This window comes from Ranitomeya variabilis, chromosome 1 (assembly GCF_051348905.1).
Source record: "Ranitomeya variabilis isolate aRanVar5 chromosome 1, aRanVar5.hap1, whole genome shotgun sequence".
In the NCBI taxonomy this organism is placed as follows: domain Eukaryota; kingdom Metazoa; phylum Chordata; class Amphibia; order Anura; family Dendrobatidae; genus Ranitomeya; species Ranitomeya variabilis.
In genome coordinates this window covers 102,674,289-102,691,393 of record NC_135232.1, presented here as the reverse complement: position 1 = coordinate 102,691,393, position 17,105 = coordinate 102,674,289, and the positions used below count along the sequence as shown (strand labels likewise).

The 17,105-nt window shown below is 45.5% G+C and overlaps 1 protein-coding gene across 2 annotated transcripts in view; it reads right to left on the bottom strand.

Annotated features, from left to right (window-relative positions):
• LHFPL2 (LHFPL tetraspan subfamily member 2) overlaps nt 1-7,378 on the bottom strand; it is a 150,663-nt gene extending 143,285 nt beyond the window's left edge. For both annotated transcript variants that reach the window (XM_077287002.1, XM_077287009.1), the window contains exon 1: nt 7,175-7,378. The gene's annotated coding sequence lies outside the window, so the exon portion shown is untranslated. The remainder of the gene's footprint in view (nt 1-7,174) is intronic.
• Between the last annotated feature and the right edge of the window lie 9,727 nt (nt 7,379-17,105).

The following is a 17,105-nucleotide window of genomic DNA, read 5'->3' as shown; positions in this document are numbered from 1 at the left end:
AACTTCAGCATCAATGTCTCTCAAAGCAGCTAAAATTACAAAACCCTTTCATCATTTCAGCAGTTATTTCCATAAATTATTCCTGATGACATACACATTTCCAGAGTCCTCACAAACTTCCACCAAGAAAACGCTTAAAATAAGCGAAGGCATTTGCATGTGAAAAGTGGGGTCCTCCGTTAGGACCCTACCTCCAGCCGCCTGCATGCAGAGAGCAACCAATGACCTAAATGAGAGCTGGTTAATGTTTAAAGTGGTTGTCCACTTCTTCAGCTAAATGTTTGGCCCCAATAAAAAAAAAAAAATCCTATACTCCCCTCCCGTGCTGGCGCCGTTCAGAGATCAGTTTAAGCCCGGACTTCCTCTTCATGTTGAGAACCTCTAAAGGTGGGGACAGTGACGGCAGCGCTGATGGGGCACCAGGGGTCATGTGTCACAACTCCAGCACGAGAGTCCCGGGACCACGAACAACGTCAACGGTGGAACGGCGCCAACACAGGAGAAGAGTATAGGCTTTTTTATTTTATCGGCCCAAAACATTTAGATCAAGAAGGGGTGGTGCTAGTAGTGGACAACCCCTTTAATCAATTCAGTGCCTCATAGAAAATGAAAACAGTGGATGCGCACCTCCTTCAGTGGTGTCATTCCAGGGAAATCGGCATCGCTATTGCCAGTGGGTGATGTGACATTAAGGTGCCATTTACATGGACCTACCAGCAGCACAATACAGCCAATCAGTAAACTTTTACCAATCAGTGGTTGTTTAAATGCCCATCTACATAGGAGCAATGGACACTATCCAAATTGTTCAGAGCACATAGACTACTATAGTTCTTGGCAAAGAGAGTTCTGTTTACACAGGACTAAGTTTTGTCGAGAACGATTAATTTTTTTGTGCTGCGCAAAAGATAATTTTACCCAATAAACAATTTTTGACATCTCCAAACAGGCAGTGCAGAAGAAGGGTAGTACAGCAGAGGTGACAGTGCTATGAAAAGAGGAGAGATGGAAGAAGGGATTGTAATGTGATACAGCTAAACTCAGCTGCGCTGTCCCTGCCCCACACTGAATGATGAAACCTCATCTGAAAAGTGTTCGTCATCTGTAGTTTACTTCCAAAACTTTCTAAGGCTACGTTGACAGGTCCAGTAATGATCCGCTAGAACCAATCCAGCAGAAACCAGTTGGGAAAAAAGTTGTGAATCCCCCTAAAAATGTCATTCAACAGGCAGTAAACTGCGAGGACACGAAGAGTCCAAATGAACTCAAATTGTGTTTCGTTTGGTCGGTGTATGTCAGACGGGCAAAGAAATGTTGTCTGCTACGTTACTGCGCCCGTCTGAAAACAGACACTTTCAGATCATTTTCAGATCTTTCGTATCATTACAGTCTTTGGCACCTTCGGAGTTCATCTGAATCTTGTTTGGGTAAAATTTCCAAAGAATGCAAAAATACAGTGTGAACATGGCCTTGAATAATAAACTTTTTGCAAATAGTTTAATTTCTTTGGCCCTTTAATTCCCTGCAGACTGGTTGAGATCCAGTGCAATTTTGCAGAAGATAGGCGAGTTGTCTTCTGAGCTAGTCAATCTGTCCTCCTCTCGGTGTGAACGTTCCTGCCTTCTGAGCCATGCACTTCTCACCCGTCTTTCGAGCAATCAGTGGCAGTCTTCCCCACCAAACTGTAGAGAATTAAAGGGCCAAAAAAATATAGATCGCTTTGCAAAAGTTTAGTTACTCATTTAAAAAAAGCTAATTCTGACTATGATCAGAAGCCATCAGAACACACAGTGCCCTTTTTGTGTAGCCACCGACTGGTCATACTGGTTGTGCTGCACATTGACTAAAGAGAGTACTATGGGCATGCGATCATCAGAACTGGACCAGGCATCAATGGAAGAAGGTGGTCTGGCAAGATGAATAATGGGGATGCCTGGCTATGTGTAGGGGGCTTATCTGGGGAAAAGGTGGCACCAGGATTGTACTCCTTCAAGGTAAGTACTTCCTAACGGCAGTGCCTGTTTCAGGAAAATAATGCCATAGTGCAAACATTCTTTAGGAATGGGTGAAGGAACATGTCAAATTCCCAGATCTCAAATTAATATATCATCAGTGGAAAATGCTGGGAAAACAAGGCTGACCAATGTGGGCCCTACCACACAACTGTCTGCTGCTAAGGCCGGCCTCACACTAGCGAGTTTTACGGACGTAAGAGCGCAGAAATTACGTCCGTAAAACTCGCAAAATAAACGGCACAATTATTCTCAATGGGGCTGCTCCTATTAGCCGTATATTACGGTTCAGTATTATACGGCTTTCTACGGCCGTACAAAATCGCAGCATGCTGCGTTTGTCAGCGTATTGCACAAATAATACGCCAATGAAAGTCTATGGTGGCGAGAAAAATACGGATTCCACACGGACCAGCAGTGTGACTTGCGAGAAATACGCAGCGCTGTTAGTGAAAAGTCGGTAATTCAATTGCCGGCTTTTCATTTCTCCTGCACAAACCCGACAGGATATGAGACCTGGTTTACATACAGTAAACCATCTCATATCCCCTTTTTTTTTGCATATTCCACACTACTAATGTTAGTAGTGTGTATGTGCAAAATTTCAACGCTGTAGCTGCTGAAATAAAGGGTTAAATGGCGGAAAAAAATGGCGTGGGCTCCCGCGCAATTTTCTCCGCCAGAATGGTAAAGCCAGTGACTGAGGGCAGATATTAATAGCCAGGAGAGGGTCCATGGTTATTGGCCCCCCCGTGGCTAAAAACATCTGCCCCCAGCCACCCCAGAAAAGGCACATCTGGAAGATGCGCCTATTCTGGCACTTGGCCACTCTCTTCCCACTCCCTGTAGCGGTGGGATATGGGGTAATGAAGGGTTAATGCCACCTTGCTATTGGAAGGTGACATTAAGCCAGATTAATAATGGAGAGGCGTCAATTATGACACCTATCCATTATTAATCCAATTGTTTGAAAGGGTTAAGGCCCCGTCTCACATAGCGAGATCGCTAGCGAGATCGCTGCTGAGTCACAAGTTTTGTGACGCAACAGCGACCTCCATAGCGATCTCGCTATGTGTGACACGTACCAGCGATCAGGCCCCTGCTGCGAGATCGCTGGTCGTGTCGGAATGGCCTGGACCTTTTTTTGGTCGTTGAGGCCCCGCTGACATCGCTGAATCGGTGTGTGTGACACCGATCCAGCGATGTCTTCACTGGTAACCAGGGTAAACATCGGGTTACTAAGCGCAGGGCCGCGCTTAGTAACCCGATGTTTACCCTGGTTACCAAAAAAAACAAACAGTACATACTCGCCTTTCGGTGTCCAGGTCCCTTGCCGTCTGCTTCCTGCTCTCACTGACTCCCGGCCGTACAGTGAGAAGTGAGAGCACAGCAGTGACGTCACCGCTGCTCTCACTTCTCACTGTACGGCCGGATCTCAGTCAGAGCAGGAAGCAGACGGCAAGGGACCTGGACACCGAAAGGCGAGTATGTACTGTTTGTTTTTTTTGGTAACCAGGGTAAACATCGGGTTACTAAGCGCGGCCCTGCGCTTAGTAACCCGATGTTTACCCTGGTTACCCGGGTGCTGCAGGGGGACTTCGGCATCGTTGAAGACAGTTTCAACGATGCCGAAGTCGTTCCCCTGATCGTTGGTCGCTGGAGAGAGCTGTCTGTGTGACAGCTCCCCAGCGACCACACAGCGACTTACCAACGATCACGGCCAGGTCGTATCGCTGGTCGTGATCGTTGGTAAATCGCTTAGTGAGACGGGGCCTTTAAAACACACACACACACACACACACACACACACACACACACACACACACACACACACACACACACACGATTTAAAAGTAGTTTAATGAAATAAACACAGCGGTTGTTGTAATAATTTATTGTTCTCTCAATCCATCAGGAACACCCTCGCTTGGAAAAATAATAAACGCACAAGATACATACCTTCTGATGTCCTATCACATCCAACGAGGAAATCCATCTGAAGGGGCTAACTAATATTACAGGCACGAGCTGCGATAAACCACTCGCTCGTGCCTGTAATCCCCGGGTGCTGAAAGGAAAGCTGGATCTGTACTTACATTGAGTCGCGGTGAGGCGCCCTCTGGTGGATGTTCTCATGAACTGCAGCCTGGGAACTTTTTCCCACGCTCCAGGTCATATGAGGACATCCACCAGGGGGCGCATCACCGCGACTGAAGGAAATGTAGGTCAATGACCTACATTTCATTCATTCTCCGGGGATTACAGGCACGGAGCACAGCTGCATTTGCAGGGCTCCTGCCTGTAAAATAATTAACCCCTTCAGATGGATTACTTCGTGGGACGAGGTGGTTCACCAGAAGGTATGTATCTTGTGCGTTTATTATTTTTCCAAGCGAGGGTGTTCCTGATGGATTGAGAGAACAATAAATTATTACAACAACCGCTGTGTTTATTTCATTAAACTACTTTTTAATCATGTGTGTGTGTGTTTTTTAACCCTTTCCAACAATTGGATTAATAATGGATAGGTGTCATAATTGGCGCCTCTCCATTATTAATCTGGCTTAATGTCACCTTCCAATAGCAAGGTGGCATTAACCCTTCATTACCCCATATCCCACCGCTACACGGGAGTGGGAAGAGAGTGGCCAAGTGCCAGAATAGGCGCATCTTCCAGATGTGCCTTTTCTGGGGTGGCTGGGGGCAGATGTTTTTAGCCACGGGGGGGCCAATAACCATGGACCCTCTCCTGGCTATTAATATCTGCCCTCAGTCACTGGCTTTACCATTCTGGCGGAGAAAATTGCGCGGGAGCCCACGCCAATTTTTTCCGCAATTTAACCCTTTATTTCAGCAGCTACAGCGCTGAAATTTTGCACATACACACTACTAACATTAGTAGTGTGGAATATGCAAAAAAAAAGGGGATATGAGATGGTTTACTGTATGTAAACCATGTCTCATATCATGTCGGGTTTGTGCAGGAGAAATGAAAAGCCGGCAATTGAATTACCGGCTGTTCACAGATATCGCGCTGAATGAAATCTAAATACAGAATATATATATATGTGTCTCAATGACATATATATATATATATACTGTATATATGTTTTCCCGAACATTTGAGCACATAAATCCATTAGATGTCGGTTTTGCAAGCCTGCGAGAAAATATCGCAGTACTGATGCCATACGGATTACATACGGAGGATGCCATGCGCAAAATACGCTGACACACCCTGACTACGGATCAATATTTTGGGAACATTTCTCTGTATTACGGCCGTAGTATGGACGTATAATACGTGGCGTATTGTCTTACGCCAAGTGTGAGGCCGGCCTAACATCTTGGTGCAAAATACCACAAGGCACTGTGAAAGGTCTTGTGGAGTCCATGCTTCAAAAAGGTCAGAGCGGTCCTGGTGGCACACAAAGGGGTCTACATAACATAGAGAGGGCAACAACTTCACCTGAGCCCCAGGACACCGCTGGAAGAGCGCTGGCACATACTATAGCAACTGTATTTTTCGGATTTTAAGACGCACTTCTTTTGCGTCTGAGTGCTAGCCGTGTTTTTCATGAATAGCGCTCATACCTATAACAGTGAATAGGGCCAATTACACATCTTTTTTGGGAACTGAGTAAAGCGCACACTCACACTACACCGGTCTTTATGGAGTAGAAGAGACACCGAATTCATTTGGGGCTTTTTCTGAGTGCCATGAGTCTAGCCAGAAATGCTACTCCAGTCAGAGACTAGAGTAGCATTTCTGGCCTAAAACACAGTTATTTTTCAAGAATTGGATGGACAGGTGTCCCAAAAAAGGCAGAGCTCATCCAAACTGGCTTAAAGATACCAAAACTCACAGTTTTTCAGTAACTTTTACAAAAAATAAAAAAGTGCAACTATTCAAAGCTTTTACATTGGTTTTGTGGAATAAAAGTTTTGATGAATTGGCTTCAGTGTGTTTATCTTCTCTACAACCAAGATGACATTTACACAACTACAGATGTTTTAACAAGTTTTTATACTTAAAAAAAAAAAAAAATAGTATTCATTACCCAGACTATAAATTTAAGCATTTATTCCCAATTTCCACAACAATCAGGGAACAATGGGGGGATAACTCCCAGCGGATCAGATCTGCTGGCCTCAGTCACACCCCTATACAGTCAGCTGGCAGGGCCCTGTGATTTCTGTACCTGGCTGTCATTATTAGTTTGTGCTCTGTAATCTATGTTGTATTCTGCATGTAACCCCCTTCTCATCTATAGCACTATTAAAGCAACAGTGCACTAAAAATAATATGTGCTCGTCTGAAAGCTATGTTGGAAGGGGACCACGGCAAGCCCGTACTGCCCCCCACATGGGGAGATGTCCCAGTATATAGACCCTGAGCTGTGGCATCATTACTTCTTCACTGATGCCTCTGCTGTCAGTAAAGGACCATAGGAGGGCGCTCTACCGCCCCTCATGGATGTATAGAAAACTGCAGCTGGAAGAGAAAGGCAATCCCTCCCTAGATTGCACTCTTACTGCCTTTTTCCTAGAAGATACAGAGGAAAGTAGAGCAGCCAAGTGCGGACACTCCACAAGGAGCCCTAATCACTGCCCTCCATGCACACACTTGGCCAGCTCTAGACTTACCAGATGAGATAGAAAGTCTTACATTTTTACTTATTTAGAATTAAAAAAAAAACACAGATCTGCAGAAAGACTAAAGCTAGATATAAAGTACACCCTACCACTGTCCCAAATGATGATGGGCCATGCATTCACCAAGCCTGGCATGAAGGGTTAATAGAAGAGCTCAGGGGGTGACCAGCCTAAACAGAGGACATGATTGAAGCTTATTGCCCACCTAGAGGGGGAATCCATCAGATCAGGAAAATGAAGGAAGAGGGGGCACATCCAGGACCCTGAGGATAGGGGCAGCAGGAGAGCCCCTCACATGAGCTGCCCACACACGGTGCCAGCCGGATTAACCCTTCATGCATGCAGCCAGTGGGGCTGCAGGGGTTAATGAGAAGCCCTCCGCGGGTACTCTGCAGCAAGCCCCAGCCTCTGTGGAGAAATGCAGCCGTGAGGGCAGGAGCCGGGCATCCATTCATCAGCACCGGAAAGTTCCAGTCACCAGACACACTTCAAGGGACTGTACTCACCCAAGAAAAGGCAGCGCCCGGTTCTCAGCGCCGGAGAAATAGTCCACTGCTGCCCCCGTTATTCGGCTCCTGCTCGGTGCTCCCTCCCCCACTCTCATTAAACGTGCACTGAGGAGCGAGCGCTCCCGGGGAAGCGGCGTCGGCGGCAGCAGCCTCAGTCTCCAGGTTGTCCCCGCCCCGTGACGTCACGGCTCCGCCCCCTCCAGACTCCCAGTCAGACAGTCCCTGGAGGTTTGGGACACGGGCAGCCCGGGAATCCCGGCAGAGCCGCCGTGTACTGCCGGTCTGCGGTGATTTCCACACAATGCACACAGTGTCTGCTCTGCTGATACATCCCAGGACTGCCTGTCAGGATTAATGCACGAATTACGAACTTATTTATCATAATAATAATAATAATTTTTATTTATATAGCGCCAACATATTCCGCAGCGCTTTACAACTTATAGAGGGGACTTGTACAGACAATAGACATTACAGCATAACAGAAATCACAGTTCAAAACAGATACCAGGAGGAATGAGGGCCCTGCTCGCAAGCTTACAATCTATGAGGAAAAGGGGAGACACGAGAGGTGGATGGTAACAGTAGCTTTAGTTCAGGGGTCCCCAACCTGTAGCTCGGGAGCCACATGCGGCTGGCGGTCCCATGAATTGTGGCTCGCGGCTGTCTGTCAGCTTGGTGCTTTAGCTCCAGTTGTAGCAAACAGTTATGAAGAGCACATCTGAAAATGGTGAATTTTGTGAGCAGCCCTGCACAGAAGAGCAGATCTGGATGCACATACAGGTCCTTCTCAAAAAATTAGCATATAGTGTTAAATTTCATTATTTACCATAATGTAATGATTACAATTAAACTTTCATATATTATAGATTCATTATCCACCAACTGAAATTTGTCAGGTCTTTTATTGTTTTAATACTGATGATTTTGGCATACAACTCCTGATAACCCAAAAAACCTGTCTCAATAAATTAGCATATTTCACCCGACCAATCAAATAAAAGTGTTTTTTAATACCAAACAAAAAAACCATCAAATAATAATGTTCAGTTATGCACTCAATACTTGGTCGGGAATCCTTTGGCAGAAATGACTGCTTCAATGCGGCGTGGCATGGAGGCAATCAGCCTGTGACACTGCTGAGATGTTATGGAGGCCCAGGATGCTTCAATAGCGGCCTTAAGCTCATCCAGAGTGTTGGGTCTTGCGTCTCTCAACTTTCTCTTCACAATATCCCACAGATTCTCTATGGGGTTCAGGTCAGGAGAGTTGGCAGGCCAATTGAGCACAGTAATACCATGGTCAGTAAACCATTTACCAGTGGTTTTGGCACTGTGAGCAGGTGCCAGGTCGTGCTGAAAAATGAAATCTTCATCTCCATAAAGCATTTCAGCCGATGGAAGCATGAAGTGCTCCAAAATCTCCTGATAGCTAGCTGCATTGACCCTGCCCTTGATGAAACACAGTGGACCAACACCAGCAGCTGACATGGCACCCCACACCATCACTGACTGTGGGTACTTGACACTGGACTTCAGGCATTTTGGCATTTCCTTCTCCCCAGTCTTCCTCCAGACTCTGGCACCTTGATTTCCGAATGACATGCAAAATTTGCTTTCATCAGAAAAAAGTACTTGGGACCACTTAGCAACAGTCCAGTGCTGCTTCTCTGTAGCCCAGGTCAGGCGCTTCTGCCACTGTTTATGGTTCAAAAGTGGCTTTACCTGGGGAATGCGGCACCTGTAGCCCATTTCCTGCACACGCCAGACTCAGTCCACTGCTTCCTCAGGTTCCCCAAGGTCTGGAATCGGTCCTTCTCCACAATCTTCCTCAGGGTCCGGTCACCTCTTCTCATTGTACAGCGTTTTCTGCCACATTGTTTCCTTCCAACAGACTTACCATTGAGGTGCCTTGATACAGCACTCTGGGAACAGCCTATTTGTTGAGAAATTTCTTTCTGGGTCTTACCCTCTTGCTTGAGGGTGTCAATGATGGCCTTCTTGACATCTGTCAGGTCGCTAGTCTTACCCATGATGGGGGTTTTGAGTAATGAACCAGGCAGGGAGTTTTTAAAAGCCTCGGGTATCTTTTGCATGTGTTTAGAGTTAATTAGTTGATTCAGAAGATTAGGGTAATAGGTCATTTAGAGAACCTTTTCTTGATATGCTAATTTATTGAGACAGGTTTTTTGGGTTATCAGGAGTTGTATGCCAAAATCATCAGTATTAAAACAATAAAAGACCTGACAAATTTCAGTTGGTGGATAATGAATCTATAATATATGAAAGTTTAATTGTAATCATTACATTATGGTAAATAATGAAATTTAACACTATATGCTAATTTTTTGAGAAGGACCTGTATACTGGTCTTAGGGGTTTTGAGATGATTTAAGAGGAGGTGTTTGAAGCTGGATGTGACAGTGTCTTGGGAGTGCTTTATAGGAGAACGGCCCCATAAGATGCTCCATAAAGATATTTGCGCCATATAATGCTGCACAAACGTTGATTATGGCCCCATAAGATGCTCCATAAAGATATTTGCGCCATATAGTGCTGCACAAACGTTAATTATGGCCCCATAAGATGCTCCATAAATATATTTGCGCTATATAGTGCTGCACAAACGTTATGGCCCCATAAGATGCTCCATAAATATAGTTGCGCCATATAATGCTGAACAAACGTTAATTATGGCCCCGTAAGATGCTCCATAAATATATTTGCGCCATATAATGCTGCACAAACGTTAATTATGGCCCCATAAGTAGTGTTGAGCGATACCGTCCGATACTTGAAAGTATCGGTATCGGAAAGTATCGGCCGATACCGGCAAAGTATCGGATCCAATCCGATACCAATACCCGATACCAATACAAGTCAATGGGACTCAAGTATCGGACGGTATTCCTGATGGTTCTCAGGGTCTGAAGGAGAGGAAACTCTCCTTCAGGCCCTGGGATCCATATTAATGTGTAAAATAAAGAATTAAAATAAAAAATATTGCTATACTCACCTCTCCGACGCAGCCTGCACCTTACCGAGGGAAGCGGCAGCGTTCTTTGTTTAAAATTCGCGCTTTTCTTTCCTTACGTGAAGTCCCGGCTTGTGATTGGTCGCATGCCACCCATGTGGCGGCGACGCAACCAATCACAGCAAGCCGTGACGTAATTTCAGGTCATTCAGTATTTTAAAATTACGCTCCGGCTTTGTGATTGGTTGCGTCGCAGTCACATGGGCGACGCAACCAATCACAGCAAGCCGTGACGTAATTTCAGGTCCTTAAGGATTTTAAAATTACGTCCCGGCTTTGTGATTGGTTGCGTCGCAGTCACATGGGCGCCGCAACCAATCACAAGCCGTGACGTCACGGGAGGCTGGACACGCGCGCATTTTAAAATGGGCGCGTGTCCAGCCTCCCGTGACGTCCCGGCTTTTGATTGGTTGCGGCGCGGTCAACCAATCACAAGCCGGGAGGCTGGACACGCGCGCATTTTAAAATGGGCGCGTGTCCAGCCTCCCGTGACGTCCCGGCTTGTGATTGGTTGCGGCGCGGTCAACCAATCACAAGCCGGGAGGCTGGACACGCGCGCATTTTAAAATGCGTTTTAAAATGCGCGCGTGTCCAGCCTCCCGGCTTGTGATTGGTTGACCGCGCCGCAACCAATCACAAGCCGGGACGTCACGGGAGGCTGGACACGCGCCCATTTTAAAATGCGCGCGTGTCCAGCCTCCCGTGACGTCACGGCTTGTGATTGGTTGCGGCGCCCATGTGACTGCGACGCAACCAATCACAAAGCCGGGACGTAATTTTAAAATCCTTAAGGACCTGAAATTACGTCACGGCTTGCTGTGATTGGTTGCGTCGCCCATGTGACTGCGACGCAACCAATCACAAAGCCGGAGCGTAATTTTAAAATACTGAATGACCTGAAATTACGTCACGGCTTGCTGTGATTGGTTGCGTCGCCGCCACATGGGCGGCATGCGACCAATCACAAGCCGGAACTTCACGTAAGGAAAGAAAAGCGCGAATTTTAAACAAAGAACGCTGCCGCTTCCCTCGGTAAGGTGCAGGCTGCGTCGGAGAGGTGAGTATAGCAATATTTTTTATTTTAATTCTCTCTTTTACACATTTTTACATTAATGTTGTTTCGATACCGATACCCGATACCACAAAAGTATCGGATCTCGGTATCGGAATTCCGATACCCGCAAGTATCGGCCGATACCCGATACTTGCGGTATCGGAATGCTCAACACTACCCATAAGATGCTCTATAAATATGTTTGCCCCATATAGTGCTGCAGAAACGTTGATTATGCCCCATAAGATGCTCCATAAATATATTTGCCCCATATAGTGCTGCAGAAACGTTGATTATGCCCCATAAGATGCTCCATAAATATATTTGCCCCATATAGTGCTGCAGAAACGTTGATTATGCCCCATAAGATGCTCCATAAATATATTTGCCCCATATAGTGCTGCAGAAACGTTGATTATGCCCCATAAGATGCTCCATAAATATATTTGCCCCATATAGTGCTGCAGAAACGTTGATTATGCCCCATAAGATGCTCCATAAATATATTTGCCCCATATAGTGCTGCAGAAACGTTGATTATGCCCCATAAGATGCTCCATAAATATATTTGCCCCATATAGTGCTGCAGAAACGATTATGCCAGATAAGATGCTCCATAAATATGTTTGCCCCATTTGTTATTGCTGCGATAAAAAAAAAAAATCACATACTCACTTCTCCGTCGCTCAGGCCCCCGGCACTTTCAATATTCACCTGCTCCTCGTTCCAGCCGCCGCTCCATCTTCAGCATCAGCACTGACGGTCAGGCAGAGGGCGTGCACTAACCACGTCACCGCGCCCTCTGACCTCAGCGTCACTGCTGAAGACGGAGCGACGCCAGAACGAGGAGCAGGTGAATATCGCGCAGCGCTCCCTTCCCCGTTATACTCAAACTGCTACTGGCGCGGTGCAGTCCCTACTTCCCCGGGGCGGCGCTGCAGCTTGTCCCTGTACTGAGCGGTCACCGTTACCGCTCATTACAGTAATGAATATGCGGCTCCACTCCTATGGGAGGTGGAGCCGCATATTCATTACTGTAATGAGCTGTACCATGTGACCGCTCAGTACAGGAAGAAGCCGGGGCTCCGGGGAACCGGAGACCTGCAGGGACCACGCCACCAGGAGTAGGTGAGTATCTCAGTGTGGGGGCAGCAGAATGCCGCCGACGAGGAGCCTCCTTGGACCGCCGCATCATCAAGCAGCCCGCTGGCGCCCCCCTGTCGGCTGCGCCCGGGGCACATGCCCCGGCTGCCCCCCCTGGATACGCCACAGATCGGTGTAACGGTTGTTGAGGAATATGATCCTGGCTACAGCATTCAGGACAGATTGGAGCGGGGAGAGTTTGTTAAGAGGGAGGTCGATTAGTAGAGAGTTACAATAGTCCAGACGAGAATGAATAAGTGAAACAGTAAGGCCGGCGTCACACTAGCGAGTTTTACGGACGTATGAGAGGTGCAGAAAATACGGATTGCATACGGTACAATGATTCTCTATGTCCCAGCTCCTATCTGCCGTATTTTACTGATCCGTATTATACGGTCTTGTACGGCCGTAGAAAATCGCAGCATGCTGCGTTTGTCACCGTATTGCGCAAAAAAATCGCCAATGTAAGTCTATGGGGGCGAGAAAAATACGGATTACACACGGACCAGCAGTGTGACTTGCGAGAAATATGCAGCGGTGTTCTATTTTTCCCAGGCTCGAGTTCATATGAGGACATCCAGCAGAGGGCGCATCACCGCGACTCAAAGTAACTACAGGACATTCCCCTGCATTACATTCATTCACAACATTTTACAGACAGGAGCGACTGCATTAGCACAGCTCCTGGCTGTAAAATGATTTAACCCCTTCAGATGGATTTACATCGTGGGATTGACATGGCATAACAAGATCTATTCCTTAATAATAAAGAAAAACGCAACACAGAATTTATTGAGTGGAAGAAAAATGGCCGTGATGTTTATTTAGGGTTAAACCAGTTAATACACAGAATAATTAATGTAATCATTAGTGTTGAGCGATACCGTCCGATACTTGAAAGTATCGGTATCGGAAAGTATCGGCCGATACCGGCAAAGTATCGGATCTAATCCGATACCGATACCCGATACCAATACAAGTCAATGGGACTCAAGTATCGGACGGTATTCCTGATGGTTCCCAGGGTCTGAAGGAGAGGAAACTCTCCTTCAGGCCCTGGGATCCATATTAATGTGTAAAATAAAGAATTAAAATAAAAAATATTGCTATACTCACCTCTCCGACGCAGCCTGGACCTTACCGAGGGAACCGGGAGCCTTCTTTGCTTAAAATGCGCGCTTTTACTTCCTTCCGCGACGTCACGGCTTCTGATTGGTCGCGTGCCGCCCATGTGGCCGCGACGCGACCAATCACAGCAAGCCGTGACGTAATTTTCAGGTCCTCAATGCCTAATTCTAGGCATTCAGGATTTTAAAATTACGATCCGGCTTGTGATTGGTCGCGTCGCGGTCACATGGGCGACGCGACCAATCACAAGCCGTGACGTAATTTCAGGTCCTGAATGCAGAAATAGGCATCAGGACCTGAAATTACGTCACGGTTTGCTGTGATTGGTCGCGTCGCGGTCACATGGGCGGCACGCAACCAATCACAAGCCGTGACGTAATTTTAAAAATGCGCGCGTTTCCTGCCTCCCGTGACGTCACGGCTTGTGATTGGTCGCGTCGCCCATGTGACCGCGACGCGACCAATCACAAGCCGGATCGTAATTTTAAAATCCTGAATGCCTAGAATTAGGCATTGAGGACCTGAAAATTACGTCACGGCTTGCTGTGATTGGTCGCGTCGCGGCCACATGGGCGGCACGCGACCAATCAGAAGCCGTGATGTCGCGGAAGGAAGTAAAAGCGCGCATTTTAAGCAAAGAAGGCTCCCGGTTCCCTCGGTAAGGTCCAGGCTGCGTCGGAGAGGTGAGTATAGCAATATTTTTTATTTTAATTCTTTGTTTTACACATTAATGTTGTTTCGATACCGATACCCGATGCCACAAAAGTATCGGATCTCGGTATCAGAATTCCGATACCCGCAAGTATCGGCCGATACCCGATACTTGCGGTATCGGAATGCTCAACACTAGTAATCATATAACTTCCATATTTCCAGAAAAACACCAAATCCAATCCGCCCATACCAATGGGCGATTTTCCCAAAAACCAAGCCTCAAAGAGGCGAGGCCCCCCCAAAACCACACAGCCACTTTTCTACCATCGTTTGTAAATTTAAGTTAAAAATATCCAATCCGATATCTGATAAATGGACCAAATCATTCCGAAATAGCCCTGGCAAAAACCCTTCTAACTCCTCATGACGAAAAGAAAAACCACCAATCAATGGCAAAAATTTACACATACTCCTATTAATTCTTTTACGGATCTTATCCAAAAATAAAAACTTAGTATCTGACCATAAAAATCTAGGGACTATTTCCGAAAAAACAAGACCCACCAACGGAAAGGCCTGTCTAAGGCTGCAAATATCAGATCTCATAAAAGCTAATAAATCTAAAGTTCTCATTTTGCCTAGATCGTTACCGGACAGATGAAAAATCACTAAATCTGGAAAAGGAAAAATGTTAGCACATTTTCTAAATTCAAAACAAAAATTCGACCACTTCATGCCCCGAACACTGTGCCAGAAGATCTGAACTTGAGATAAATTAAATGATAAATTCTCAGTATAAACTCTCTGCCTGGCCCTCTTCTCTGCCCAAAATATATACGAGTGTCCAATAATCCACGCTATGAATGGACCTGAAAAATAAATAGATAATTAGTAATCGTAAAGTTCGTGGCGGACGTACAATTTGAATCTATTAGATTCCCATCTACCCAATTTCTGTATCGAAGCATCCTCTAAGCCTGATCTGGATGCTTCGGTAGCAGCTCCTATACGAAAAGAATGTGAAGTAATCCTAAGGTGTTGGTAACTCAAAAAACATAAACATTTTTTTAGAACTGCATTGAATTGAAATATAGTCACAGGTAAACCATCCAAATGAATAAATAAAGGGCCCGTAATATCTGGCCTAATAAGAAGCCAACGCATTAAACTAGATACTGGGCAGATTAAAGGCTCAGGAAAAGAGTTAATAATTAACCTAGATCCTCTCCCCAACTGGTCTGTTTTTGATTTTCTAATAAATAAAACTACCTGAGAATGATGGACGCTGGCGTCAGAAATGAACAGACCAGAAGGTTCAGATTTTTTAGCCGAGACTACCTCGCTAACACGCAAGGCACCGAAAAATGTAAGTGTGAATATTGACCAAAATAAAAGGCTCTCCTCCCTAGAACTGCAAACATCAGGGAGCGCTAGGCACAATTCTTTCAAAAGCTGAAAAGAGATCGGGCGTCTTGAATCAGGTTTAAAATTAGATCTCTTCAAGCCTTTCAAAAATTGCTTTAATGGGAAAAAACTAGTTAACGGGGGGCTACCCCTTAATTTTAGAAAAAACGATACCCCTGCGATGGATTTGGCTATAGCTGAGTGGGAGAGGCCTGATTCAGATAGAGATACTGCAAACTGCAGGCCCGATAAAGCATTAGATACATTAAAATTTAAATTATGAAGGACGCAGAAATTCACCCATCTATGCCATGCGGCCGAATAATCGGCCCATGATCTAACAGAGAGGGAATTCCTAATACACTGAGGAATCAAATCGAGATCAGCTCCCAGATTGACTGCGGGCAAGGAGTTGGTTCCAAATCTGCGTTGGGTACCTGTAAGCAAAATATCGACCGCTCATGTCTGCAGATTGAACCAGCCACAGAAGCCCATGCACTTACACCTTGTTTAGCTTTGATCAAAATATTAAATTTCAGGCATGTTAAAACCAATTGTCTTATAATCAGAGAGGCCCATTTATTTTTTGAGGACAGGGTGTTTATGGAGAGAAGTACTCCTTGATTCAATGAAAAAATGACAGTCCTGGAGTTCTGAATCAAAGAGCCCCATAAATAGAGCCCCCAAAAAATTGCAAAGAGTTCCAAAACCATCTCATTACTTGTGATATTAGAATCAAACCAATGAGATGGCCACTGAACAGAACACCAATGATGTGACAAGAAAACGCCACAGCCGGAAGTGGAATTCACTGAAACAGAGAAGGGGATTGAGTCAGCAGAAATAAAAGCAGTTTGCCAGCAAGACTTTCCGTTAAAATCTGAAAGAAATTTTAACCAAATTTTTACATCCTCCCTCAGCTCAGAAGAAATTCTGACATGAGAAGTAGGAGACGTTAATCCTTTAGTAGCATCATAAAGCCGTCTAGAAAAAACTCGACCGATTGGAATAACACGCAGAGCAAAATTTAGAAGGCCCAGTAAAGATTGAAGATCCTTTAGCGTCACCTTCTTTTTGCTCAGACAATTATTTAGTGCACTGGATAATTTTACAATTTTTTCCATCGGGAGTCTGGATTCCATTTTAACCGAGTCTAACGTAACGCCTAAAAATTCGATAGAATTACAGGGAAAAACTGTTTTCTCATGGGCAATGGGAACGCCAAAATAATCGCACATTTTAATAAAACTAATAAGTGTATCTAAACAAATTGAGGATTCAGGGGGACCTACAAACAAAAAATCGTCCAGATAATGCAAAATATTAACATTGGGCGAATTGGATTCCAGTATCCAATGTAAAAATGAAGAGAAGCTCTCGAAGTAAAAACAGGAAAGGGAAAATCCCATAGGAAGGCATTTGTCAAAGAAAAATTGGTTTTCAAAATAAAAGCCTAATGAATTAAAACCGTTAGGATCTATAGGTAATAGCCGAAACGCCGACTTAATGTCC